Consider the following 12,545-nt stretch of genomic DNA (forward strand, 5'->3'; position numbering starts at 1 on the left):
CAGAAAATTCAGCAAGAAAAAAACTTCGAAAATTATTTTGCAATGTTAGCCCAGTATGGCTGTTTCTTAAATAAAATATAGGGATGCACCAAAGCCAAGTGCCTGGCTGAACAGAATCCTTAAAATCATGCATCTTTACATCACACAAACAAGCAAGTTACAAACTGTTTATCTGTAAGTGTTTACCTTCTTGACCCTAATTTGCATATGCCAAGGATATGGATTCGGCAAAATCCCAAAATAGTAGTTTCGGTGCATCCGTAATAAAATACAAACATTCTTTCAGGGAGACATTTTTTTCAACTGTGCTAGAAGAATTACAACTTCACGGTATGACTTTCTTATTAGAGACAGTGGGTATGTGATGATGAGCTGGGTTCCACCTACACAGTCTGCCTATTGTTTACAATGGCTGCCATCTTCAAACATTTGTTCCTTAAATTGATTTTTGAAGTCATTGAGCATTTTAAAACTAATAGATAATGCTTCAAAATTATGCTAGAGCTGAAATAAGATGGCTTATTTTTTCGATAGGTGATGTTCTTTGCTACATATGTAAAGTACAATTACTAGCATACATATGTATGTATACATATGTAAACTACTAGCATACTTTTACCTAAGCTTGAGTGGAATGCAAGGAATTGCAGCTGTTTTGCATATGGAGTGAGACAGTTTGCTTATCCTTTTGTGTGTATCTATACACTTCCATAACTAAGAAAACCTTTGGGAATTCTCCTGGATTTGCCAGTTTGATCTTTTTTTTAAATTATGTATGTATAACTTTATTTCTAAGGCGCTGTTAAAGGGGACCTGTCACCGCAAGAAATAATTCCAAATTCTTTTCTATCAAGTTAGAATTTGTTAGCAAAAGTAACAGAGAATGAACAGTCAGAAAGGTAGGAAGAGAATGTAGCTCTATCCCAGATACTAATTGAATGGAGAATTTGCGTTAGGACAGAATGGTTAACAGTATCAAAAGCAGAAGATAAGTCCAGGAGAATGAGAATAGAGTAAAATCCTTTGGCCTTAGCAGTCTGGAGATAGTTTGCAACTCTACATAAGGCAATCTCAGTGGAGTGTGCAGGTCGAAAGCCAGACTGTATAGGGTCAAGCAGATTATTGGTGCAGAGAATGTTTGTAATACGGGAGAAGACGAGATGCTCCAGAAGTTTAAAGGCTAGCGGTAAGAGACAGACAGGCCAGTAGTTAGACAAACAGGATGGGTCCAGTGGGTCCTTTTTCAGAATGGGCTTGACACAGACCTGTTTGAAAAATGAAGGGAAAGTAGCAGAAGTTAGTGAGAAATTTAATATATGAGTAAGTACTGGTGTAAGGATGGGAGCACACTGTTTTAGTAGAGGCGATGGCATGGGATCAATTATGGCATACAAGGATATCTGTGGTACTCTTGAGTGAAGGTTATATAATTCCTTGTAGGCCACTTCCAGCCCGAGAACCTCCAGTTGTACATCCCTGCATTGGACTTTTTAATTCACAGCATGTCATTGGCTATTTCAGTTCAGTAACGCAGTAAAGGAACACATGGTTCTGAAATAGGCTGCAATACCTGCAGTATGTACCTTTATATGTGCATTATTACAGCTAGTACATTCATGTCTCCTTTACTTAACCAAGAACAAATGAAATTAAATAAAATCAATAGTTATATATTATATATAATATTCTTATATATAGAGATGGTTTACTTTTAGCTTGTGAAGAGTACAATATACAAATAATTAATTTCTTCTGCGAACAGGCTAACATTAAATTCTGCTTTCTTTTGTTTTAGGTAACAACTCCTATATTCTGCTTTGGATCTTGGTGTGCTGCTTCAAGGTTGTTCTCAGATCATATCTAAGAAAGTACATTTTCCCAGTGTACCTATAAACAGGTTAGTAAAGATTTAGATGCATTGTCCATAACTGGTCATAGTGTATGTATGATTAAATGGAATTTTATGTGACTGTTTTTATTTGTACCAGTGTTAAAGGGTCAAACTGTGTGTCAGTGTAGTTCAATTGATTACATGAAGTGGGATGATTATTTCACATACCACATGTTCAATAACTGCATTTTACTAAATTATGTTTTGTATTTTCAACAAAGAAGTCTATGGAGCCTCTTAAAGGGCACCTGCCACTAAATAGTTTCTCCTACCAAAGGTGCAGGCTAAAACATAAGTGTGTTTTTATTTGTTTATTTTAAATGTCCCTGCCAGCGCTAGGACACCCACACCTGGTTGAAACTCCCAGTGCAAACAGCCATTTTGGGTAGTGCGCATAATGAGCATCTGATGTAGGCACCTTGTAATCTGATGTCATGCACATGTGCATGATGGGCGAATTGTAACTCTTGATCATTATGCACATATGAGCCCCAACTTCCCCGCTCGCAGTAGCCGCTCCCTCATGGTGTATGTGTCCTAACGCTGATGGGTGCAATTTTTTTTAAATAAAATGACTGTTTTCCCAATAGGAATTCAGGTTCTATTGGTCCGCAACTTTGGTGTGGGAAACTATTTTAGGGTAAAAGGTTCCCTATAACAATAAAGTGCAATTGTGATATTTAACTAACCCCTACTCCTCATAATAGTATACATCCTATCCTTCCTCAGCACAGCAAGACAAGTGTGTTTCAAAAAAGTCTTTCACAAAAGAATTGAGTTTAAGTTTTCTGCATGTGTTTATATGTATGTTTTAAAGACTTGCAAACCAGGTTCAAGTCCCCCAAATATATCCAGTTGTACTGGACATTCTAATTACTGTATTATAGATGTGGACCCTCTGATCCAAAAAGAGACAACATTTGTAGAATATGTTCTTTGGGTACATTTCCCCTTACAGGTTCCTTGTGCATAATAAGCATTATAGGTTCATAAGATGTTGAAGGCTGCTTAGGACAGCTGAGAATGAGAATGACAAACATTGGGCAAAAGGAGACAACCTTGAATCCATTTTATTGACCCTCATTACTTTTTTGCCCTTAAATAAAAATACAAAGGCCAACAAAAGCTAAATAAAAAGGAAGGCAAATTAAAACATGAGAATTAGCAATTCTGATTGTCTTGCACCATTTTGACTGTTGGTATTGAAAAGGAAGCTAGGGCTTAGAGTCTTATTGTATTATCAGAAAATACTGCAATATCCAGTACAGGTATAGGGTACAGATATACTATATTATCCAGAATGCTTGGGACCTGGGGTTTACCGGATAAGGGATATTTTCATCATTTGGATCACCATACCCTGTCTGCTAAAAACTTTTAAATCCTAAATAAACCTAATAGGATTATCTTGCCACCAATATGGATTAATGCATCTTAATTAGCTTTAAGTTCAAGGCACTGTTTTATTATTCAAGCACAAAAACCTGTTTTTTCTTCTTTAAACTAAAAATAACCTCTAGACTGCAAAAGTGTAGTTTCTAAGCTGTCTGATGCCAGTAGGTTAAATGTGCCCTGTTGTAGCTCTGAAATTGGAACCTGTGGATTTAGAATAGTTGCTAATCAGTTGCCTGTTTTAATCATCCATTGAGCTATGGCTCAATAGTAAAGTCACTGAACCACATCAGACCTTGTTTTATGTCTTCGTAATAATGAATGTGGTACATCTTTGGGACCTTGGATTAGAAAGACACACTGTTTTTTTCCCTATAAAATGTAGTCAATTTCCAACCAAAATGTATGTCAATGAAACCCCAGGGCAATTGCACCAATGCTAGTCAGCAAAAGCAGAAAACTCAGCTTTGAATTATTTGTTAGATCACAGCCAATCTGGAACGATGGAGACACTCATTTTCATGCCATCTAAACAATAGCCTACCACTGATCTGTTGGATACATGGAATATTTTACTAATAACTCCAACTTGCAGTGCAGCAGTAAAGAGTGACTGAGGTTTATCAGAGCACAAGTCACGTGACTGGGGGCACCTGGGAAACTGACATGTCTAGCCCCGTGTCAGATTTCAAAATTAAACATAAAAAATGGATCTTTTGAAAAACGGAATTCAGTTCAGAAATCTGGTGGAACAGCACTATAAACTGATGCATTTTAAAAAACAAACAAACATGTTTTTCCATGATAGTATCCCCTAAAGATAGGCCAATATACAACCTCAACTGCACATACCCTGATTTTACGTTTCCCTCATTTTAAACTTTTTTTATGGCCCTACCAATACAGTATATAATGCATTTCCTTGATTTTACATTTTCTTGGATTTTACCCCATTTGTTGTCTACTGGAAAACATAAATGGGGATTCTACTGTATGTTGCAAAACAGTATGCCTTTAGCAGACAACATTGCATTCAGGGAAAGTGGTTTTATGACCGCCTATGTCTCTATGAATACTTGCTCTTGTTTGGCCATATGTTAGTGTAGTCACATTGCTTTTTTATTTTTTGTGAAGGTCGAAGCTGAAATACAACTGTTAGATGAGGATAAATTTCAGCGATGCTTTTGTATATAGTCCGGAACACAAAAATTGCTTGTTGCAATAACATGAGTCATGAGAAAAATTTTACTCTTTGGCTATATCCCAAAATATTCCCAGTATAGCTGGTGCGAAGATGAAGAATTGGTTTGAAACTTCATTCTGTGTGCCCTTTCTGTTCCAGGATATGTTTTGTTTTTTTATGGATTGGAGATTAATGTCTTAAAATACTAAATGATGGCAGGAATGAAGTGGAGGTAGAGTATAAAAGTGTGGTCTTCCCAAATTTTTAATTATGTTCAGGTCCTTTTTCCAGAAAGACAAACGGGCCGATGGTCAGCCGCTAATAAGAACGCACAGGGTTTGTAAATGGTAATTGGTAGAAGTATTTTCTTCCCTCTACTTCTAACTGTGTACAGAGCAATAAAGTACCAGTATAGTTTCCATTTCTTAAGTCAGACAGGGATAATAGAGGTGTGGTGTGGCAGTTAGCCACTAATGCTGTTTGTTTGCTAAGTGGATGCCTATATAGCAAAGAAGCTGGCTGCAGAGAAGGCTGTCACACTATGGACATTTTTTGTGCAGTTTGTTCAATTTCCAAGCAATTTTTGGTGTATGCGTGGGCTATTCAAGTGAATGATCTGGCAAGTTAAACAATCGTTGCTTTCACCAGCATTAGTTAACCAAAAAACTGACCCTGCCAAATCGAGACTTAATTCTCCATGATCCATTGTATGGAGGGCTTTGCTGGACTTGGAGCTACATATACATAGCAATCTGCCAGATCAACCTGCTGAAGCTGATTGTTGCTTCTTCAAAGTGGGTTTTGAAGAATCACTTTTCTTGCTGCACTGCAGCTGCAGTGAACAAATTGTTAACTGGTCAGAGAACATAGGTTTGGAAGGTTATTTGTTAATACAAACTGTCTGCATAGATTAGCAGGGGCACATTTTTTGAGACTTGGAGGTTTTGTTAAGCTGTGGAATAATATTTCAGTTCAGAGCGTTTGGATGGAAACCAGTTTTGAGGGCATTAAAAGCAGCCTATGAATCGAATTTGAGTTAACATCTTAATATTCTTACCAGAGGTTTAAAAGGTGGCTTGTTTATAAATGGAAGCTTAAAGGGGAACACCACACAAACATAACTTGAGCTTTTTGATAAGTAAATATAATTTCAAGCAACTTTGCAATGTACATCAATTAAAAAATATGCAGACTTTTTAATTGTTTGGAACTGTTCCCTAAACCTAGCCCCCTTCTCTCCTGCTGATCTGTCTGACTACTTTGCTGAGCTGGCTGATAACTGTTACTTTGTATCACCAGCCATCTGTCCTTAGCCTGTATCCCCCAAACCCCACAATTCCCTGCACACATGATTTCAATAAGTAACGGAACATCACAGTGCAATGCATTGTGGGTGACATAGTTCCTGCATGCTGTCTGTAAGCTGTGGAGAAGTTGTTTTGTAACATCAGTATTTAGTCCCTACCAGGATTTCAAATGATGCAGAAAGAGAAGAACTGTTAAACAGCTGGATTTCATCATAGAAAATGGCATTTATTCATACTTTTTGAAGAAACAGGTTACTGTGATGGGTATATTAGGGGTTTGTGTGTTATGTGGGCCTCTTTATCAAATTTTGGTTTGGAAGCCGGAGTTCCCCTTTAACCTGCCACATAATACAGAAAGGGATTTGTGTTACAAATCCCATGAATTCAGCATGAATGTCACTTTCATTTCTGTGCTCTGCGTTTCTCATTTAAAGCACCGTGGGGCTATAACGTGCTCTTCGCCAGAAGCAAAGGTCTTGCATCTTCGAGGCCTGACAGCACATGTAATGACAAGTTGTTTCTCTGTTAGGTCACGTCCAGCCTTTATTTAAAATAGTTGGCAAGTGTCTGCCCGCAGAGGCTTAGGCTTTCTTCCTTGGAATATGCTGCAAAAGGATTTAGTAAACCACAGGAGTGACCTTTAGAGCTTAATTTTGTCTGGACCCCTGTGGCACTTTGCATGCAGTTGGCTGACTAGTTAGAAAATCTTTAGCTGCTTCATATATCTTCATATTGGCAGAATAGGAACGATCGTATTGTACATTAAAGCTGCATTCACTAGAACCAAATATAAATGATTCTCTTGTTATTATATGGTATAATGTCATGTTTCACTTATTTGTCCCATCCTAAAGCTTCAGCAACAGATGTCGGATAATGTTTGGAACACCGAAGCTCCCATTAAACTGTATAGCTTTCCACTCAGTGCCAATGTAAATTCCACCTATGTGTTCCCTCATACACATGCACAAAACAATCTACTTTGCTACTCTTTGTTATCTTTATCTGCTATTTGGCACAGCATTCTTACCTGTGCCAGTAAGTGTAACTGATCCTTATAGAGGTATTCATGCGTGATAGAAAACATACAGTATTAGAGTAAAAACTTTGTTTGAATGTAGATGGTGCATTAGAGGAAGCTTACACCAGCTCCATACAATGGGAAATAGAGTAAAAATCACTGCACTGGACTCAATGCAGCTAATGCTACCAGTGAAGGGACTGATCAGTTCAAAAATAAAAAATTACACCTACTGAAAAGATTAAATTTTTATTGGTTTTAAAAAGATGACACAAATTCCCACACGAGGATTAGGAATGTTAATGAATACAATGAGATGTCATTAGGTAAATTGAGGAATGTCTGGAGGGTGCTATTTAGGCTAATAGGGCATATGGTTATCTAGCAAAGCCAAGAGTATTCATATGTGCCGAAAAGTCTCTAATAAAGCCCTTTATAGCCACCATACAATCAATACATATCTGTAACATAGTTACCTGGTTTACTTTATTAGGAATAGGAATTTTAGATGGAATGTTACCACTATAACATGGCACATGGAGAATTCAAAAGTTTCAAGTTCCTTTTTTTGTTATTGTCAAATGAAATACCAAAAGGTGGAGGCAGCAATTAATGTTCTAGTTTCTGATCGCTGCTTTTCTATATGCTGCACTGTAAACATGTTCTGATTGATATAGTTTCTTTACCGACCTCCACGGTGGAGCGAGTAGGAAAGAATGGGCAGGTGACATGCTCAGTTGCAACAAGCTCTCCACTCTACATAATCTTTTTTTTTTCTGGATAAATTCCTCTTGCCGACTGAATTCCCCACTTTGATCATTTCAAGGCTCATGAAAAAAGAGAAAACAAATGAGGGCACATTGGATTACAGTGGAAGCTTGTTTGTTAAATCAGCGTCAGGTAGAGGCTGCCTTTTGTCTTGCTTGCATGCATGAGTGCTGCGAAGACTTTGTGTTGCAGGAGCTATTCATAAGAAAGTTGCCCTTAAGGAAAGTTTTTTTGCACAAGAAAAAAGTGGGTATGGGATTTTTCTGTTGTTGAGGAGTTACTTACAGCTATTATATTTCTTTATTCATTGAGTTTAACTACACAAGGTGTCACATGGAGGAGCTAACTCTCTACCTTCCTTCTTTAAAAGGAAACTGCAAACTGTATATGGAAATATCAGCATTTGGGTATTTACTGAGATATTGCAACAGTTGTTTTCTGGATTTTTGAGAACAGGCACTCTCAGGAATATTTTGGACATTTTCTTTACATTGTTAGCCATGCAGCTTGACCAGACTGCTATGTGTATTGTATTGGTTCACAATAGCTTCATACTGGAAGCAATTTAGGCTAAGAAGGCTAATTTGCAATGCCCCACACAGTGTGTAAACTGTAAAAAAAAAAAACAGCATTCCAGCATTTTTTTGCACTTTACACTGTGCAAATAGCCGGAGGCCTCTGTGCTCCATTCAGGTGTTTGAGATTTTTTCATGCTTTTCATGCCCAACTTTGCAGTTAAATACTGTATATATAATATTGGTAAATTAAGGGGATTCAGGTTGAAAAGAGTGTATTGATTTACTCATACAGCACTCACATACAGTACTGTGTATGGGGTTTTGGCATATTTTTGAGTACAGCAGAATGAGTGGATGGTTTCAGTAAAGTGTGAGTATTCTTTATTTAATATTTAACAGGAACGTATTGACTGCACTTCTCATATGAAATCTAGGGGGCACATTTACTTAGCTCGAGTGAAGGAATAGAATAAAAAACTTCGAATTTCAAATGTTTTTTTTGGCTACTTCGACCATCGAATGGGCTACTTCGACCTTCGACTACGACTTCGACTTCGAATCGAACGATTCAAACTAAAAATCATTTGACCATTCGATAGTCGAAGTACTGTCTCTTTAAAAAAAAACTTCGACCCCCTAGTTCGCCACCTAAAACCTACCGAAGTCAATGTTAGCCTATGGTGAAGGCCCCCATAGGCTTTGCAATCTTTTTTTGGTCGAAGAAAAATCATTTGATCGATGGATTTAAAATCCTTCGAATCGAACAATTCGAAGGATTTAATCGTTTGATCGAACGATTTTTCGTTCGATCAAACGAATTGCGGTAAATCCTTTGACTTCGATATTAGAAGTCGAAGGATTTACATTCGGCAGTTGAATATCGAGGGTTAATTAACCCGAGATATTCGACCCTATGTAAATCTGCCCCTAGTACTACAGTAAAGAGGGTTCCCCAAGCAAAAAGGGTACTTTTGCTCCAGATGAATCTGTACTATTGTGTAGCAATGTTGTTATGTGAAAAATCATTCTATTCCCATTCAGTGGGCAGTGTATTCCCTAGTTCTGGTATGATTTATTTCTAGACAGCAGTTCTGTCCTGTATTTTGGTGTGGATTTTAGATGCTCAGGATATTCTGTGTTGTTCTTATTAGAATTATCTGTTTTTATACATATATATTTAATGGTTTTCTTTCTTCTTTATTTTTCTTTCTTTCTTCTTTATTTTCCTTCAAAACAGTACCAAATTAGAACCCAACCATACCAGTCCATTCATTAGTAAATATCACCCAAATATAGTTAATTAAATAATGAGAATGCTTTTTATCTACAGTTTCCGTAAGCAAACCTTCCTGCTACTAACCTTAAAGGAGAGCACAAAGTTGGAAGTCATTGATCCAGTTGATATCCATCATGTATTGACATATACTACTGGTTAAAAAACTGCGTTCTGATCACTAGAGGAATGGGGCTTACTGAGTGGAAATCTCTTTTCTGAATTAGCTAATGGGGACACTGGCTGAGAAGAGAATCTGTTATTTCCCAATCCCAAGATTGGGTTACTCCCCCCCCCAGCAGCCCATAAGCAGAACAATGTGACGGTAACCAGATAGCAGCTCCCTAACACAAGATAACAGCTGCCTGGCAGATGTAAGAATAGCACTCAATAGTAAAATCCAGGTCCCACTGTGACACATTCACTTACATTAAGTAGGAGAAACAACAGCCTGCCAGAAAGCAATTCTATTCTAAAGTGCTGGCTCTTTCTGAAAGCACATGACCAGGCAAAATGACCTGAGATAGTGCCTACACACCAATATTACAACTAAAAAATACTCTTGCTGGTTCAGGAATGAAATTTTATATGGTACAGTGAATTATTTGCAGTGTATGCAGTGTAATTTAGAAATAAAAACTACATCATAAAAATCTTGACGGAATCCCTTTAATGAAACATGTCTTTTTGACCAGTGAACTAATCCTTCTCACAATAAGCTGACGGTTTTCAAGCACTACAACTCCCAGCTTCATCTCAGTATGGTATACAAAGGTTATGTTTTCCCCTTTATACGAATGTATTTCTGCTTGTCCGCAAAACCACTGAAAATGTTTTATGTACACAGGAAGTTTGTTTAGAATTATATTTTTTTCATTACTTGGATCAATTTCCCCTTTAAAAGACACAGCTGCACTTTATAAGTCACTGCTCCATTATAAAAAGTGAGGGCAAGGAAGGGATTGCAACACACAATTTAGCACAATAACTATTACAATTTATTCTTCTATGCAACACAAACTGTGTTTCACTGTTTCTTTTAAAAATGTCAGCAAGCAACATTAGCACTTAAATGAACATTGGCACAGCACGACTTAATTATTTGCATATTTGTTTTTATATGACCCCACTCATGCACTTAAGACTAAGGGGCAGATTTATTAAGGGTCGAAGGGAAAATTTGAATTTTCTAATTTTTTTTTTGGTCAAAACTCTCAAAGTTGAATTGTGAATTATCCAAACTCGATTCGAGTTTTAATTCGAATTTTGAAATTTATCATACTAGGGCCCTTTAAGAACTCTTATTCGACTATTCGTCACCTATAACCTGCCGAATTGCTGTTTAAGTCATTGGGAGAGGGATCAATTAGGTGATGTTTACAGCCTTCCTGACTCGAATCGAGTTTTTTAAATTTGATTCGAGTTTTTCTAATTCAAATCTAATTCAATTTGAGTTTTTCTAATTCGAATGAAATTCAATTTGAGTTTTTCTAATTAGAATCTAATTTGATTTGCGTTTTTTTAATTAGAATCAAATTCAATTTGAGTTTTTTGGTCGATTAAATTCGTCTGAGCTGAGAAAATACAATTTTATTAATAAATTACGATTGGTCGAATTTCGAGTTTATGGGAGTTTTAAATAACTCGAAATTCTACCCTTAATAAATCTGCCCCTTAAATGCCACATGTTCTCTGTTGGCCAAATGCTTCTGTAAAAGCATGGAATGCTAAATTTTCTTGGACACATGAGAAACCTTGCTTTGGCCACAAAAAGTAATTCAAACTTTTGATTTTAATAATTGTTTTGTTGTTGTTATCAAGTAAAATATCCACTGGGGTTAGTACCCAAGCCAACGTATTTATAACAGTTTATTGAATTCCACATTGTTATCCCTCAAACAGAACACAGGCAACACAGAGAAAAAAGGAGGAGCTCAGTGACCAAAATCCTCTTGCACTGAGTGGGACATTGATTCTATGGAGCCATGGAGGAGAGACTGGAGTAAGGAAAAGTAATAAGAAGAAGTAATGGAGTAATTAATGATAACCAAATAAAATAAAAGATATAGCAATTAGCCCTGATTTTATTTGAAGTAAGTGCCAGCCCTTGATATATTTATTTGACTCTGAAGTTTGAATGTTCTGAAGTTTCTTTGCTGTGTCATGTTCAAATTATCAGAGGTGCCAATTGAGAAAGAATCTGTCCAGACACATTTGTCTGTAAATCAGTCATTCATGGCAGCACAAGTCCAGGGTGTGTAACTCAATTCTTATAAATTTTGGCTGCTGGGGAACCATGGGAGCTGGATTCATGTGTTTGGGACCAGAGATTCTGTGTATGCTAAGCAAATAGCTCTTAAGGATATGAATTTATTGATGTATATAATTATGTATATATTCCTTGAGTAGGAAGGTCTCACTCAAATCCTTCCAGTGTAGTCCCTGATTCTTTCTGATTCTGTGCAAAATTAAGCTTGGAGTTTATAGAAGATTAGCTGTAGAACTAAGGCAAGGCACACATGTACACCATTAACCCCAAAGAACGAGTATTATTCCTCTAATACCTCTGAAGGGTAAATGGGTATTGTTGCATGCAGTTGCCAACAAATACCCCTCTGTGTGCTAATTTTAGAATTGCTCAGGGTAATGGCCTAGTGATTAATCCTATGGAGGGGTATTTGTGAGCCCGAAAATGCCCTGTGTGCCATTACCCAAAGGGAAGGTTATTTGTTTAGTGCATTGTACATGCCGTCTGCCCTAGTGTCGCTCGAGACATAATGCTGATTTTTTATTTTTTGTACGGGTCAGTAAAAAGTAAAAGCCTAAAGCCATAAAGAAATTTTTTATTGTCTTGATGGGTTTATTTTTTATGTAAAACTGGTAATATCCTAAAACTATTTGTGTGGGTATAGTTCCTCTTAAAAGCAGAGGTTTTAGGACTCTAAGGGCTCTAACATACGGGTGATTGCTTCTGCCTTTTTCAAACAAATGCTGATTGAGATAAAACGCATAATCGCATTTTTTTGCTGCAGCTAAGATCATTTTTTTCCATTCCAAACACAAACCTCTGTTCTATTGATAGCTGCACAAAAAAATGCAGCAGGCTGTGTCTAAACAAACGCAAATGGAGTAAAACCCAACTCAGAACAGCCTGACAGACTATAATGGAATCAATTAGTGATTGCGGTTTTT

General features: G+C 37.0%; 1 protein-coding gene across 4 annotated transcripts in view; it reads left to right on the plus strand.

Moving 5' to 3' along the window:
* The window catches only part of sulf1.S (sulfatase 1 S homeolog), a 102,740-nt gene that overhangs the window by 20,344 nt on the left and 69,851 nt on the right, over positions 1–12,545 (plus strand). For 3 of the 4 annotated variants that reach the window (XM_018223780.2, XM_018223785.2, XM_018223784.2), the window contains exons 2-3: positions 1,796–1,897; positions 11,256–11,446. The gene's annotated coding sequence lies outside the window, so the exon portion shown is untranslated. The remainder of the gene's footprint in view (positions 1–1,795; positions 1,898–11,255; positions 11,447–12,545) is intronic. The other variant, XM_018223782.2, reaches the window with a different exon arrangement.

The sequence above is a fragment of the Xenopus laevis genome, chromosome 6S (assembly GCF_017654675.1).
Source record: "Xenopus laevis strain J_2021 chromosome 6S, Xenopus_laevis_v10.1, whole genome shotgun sequence".
NCBI lineage: Eukaryota > Metazoa > Chordata > Amphibia > Anura > Pipidae > Xenopus > Xenopus laevis.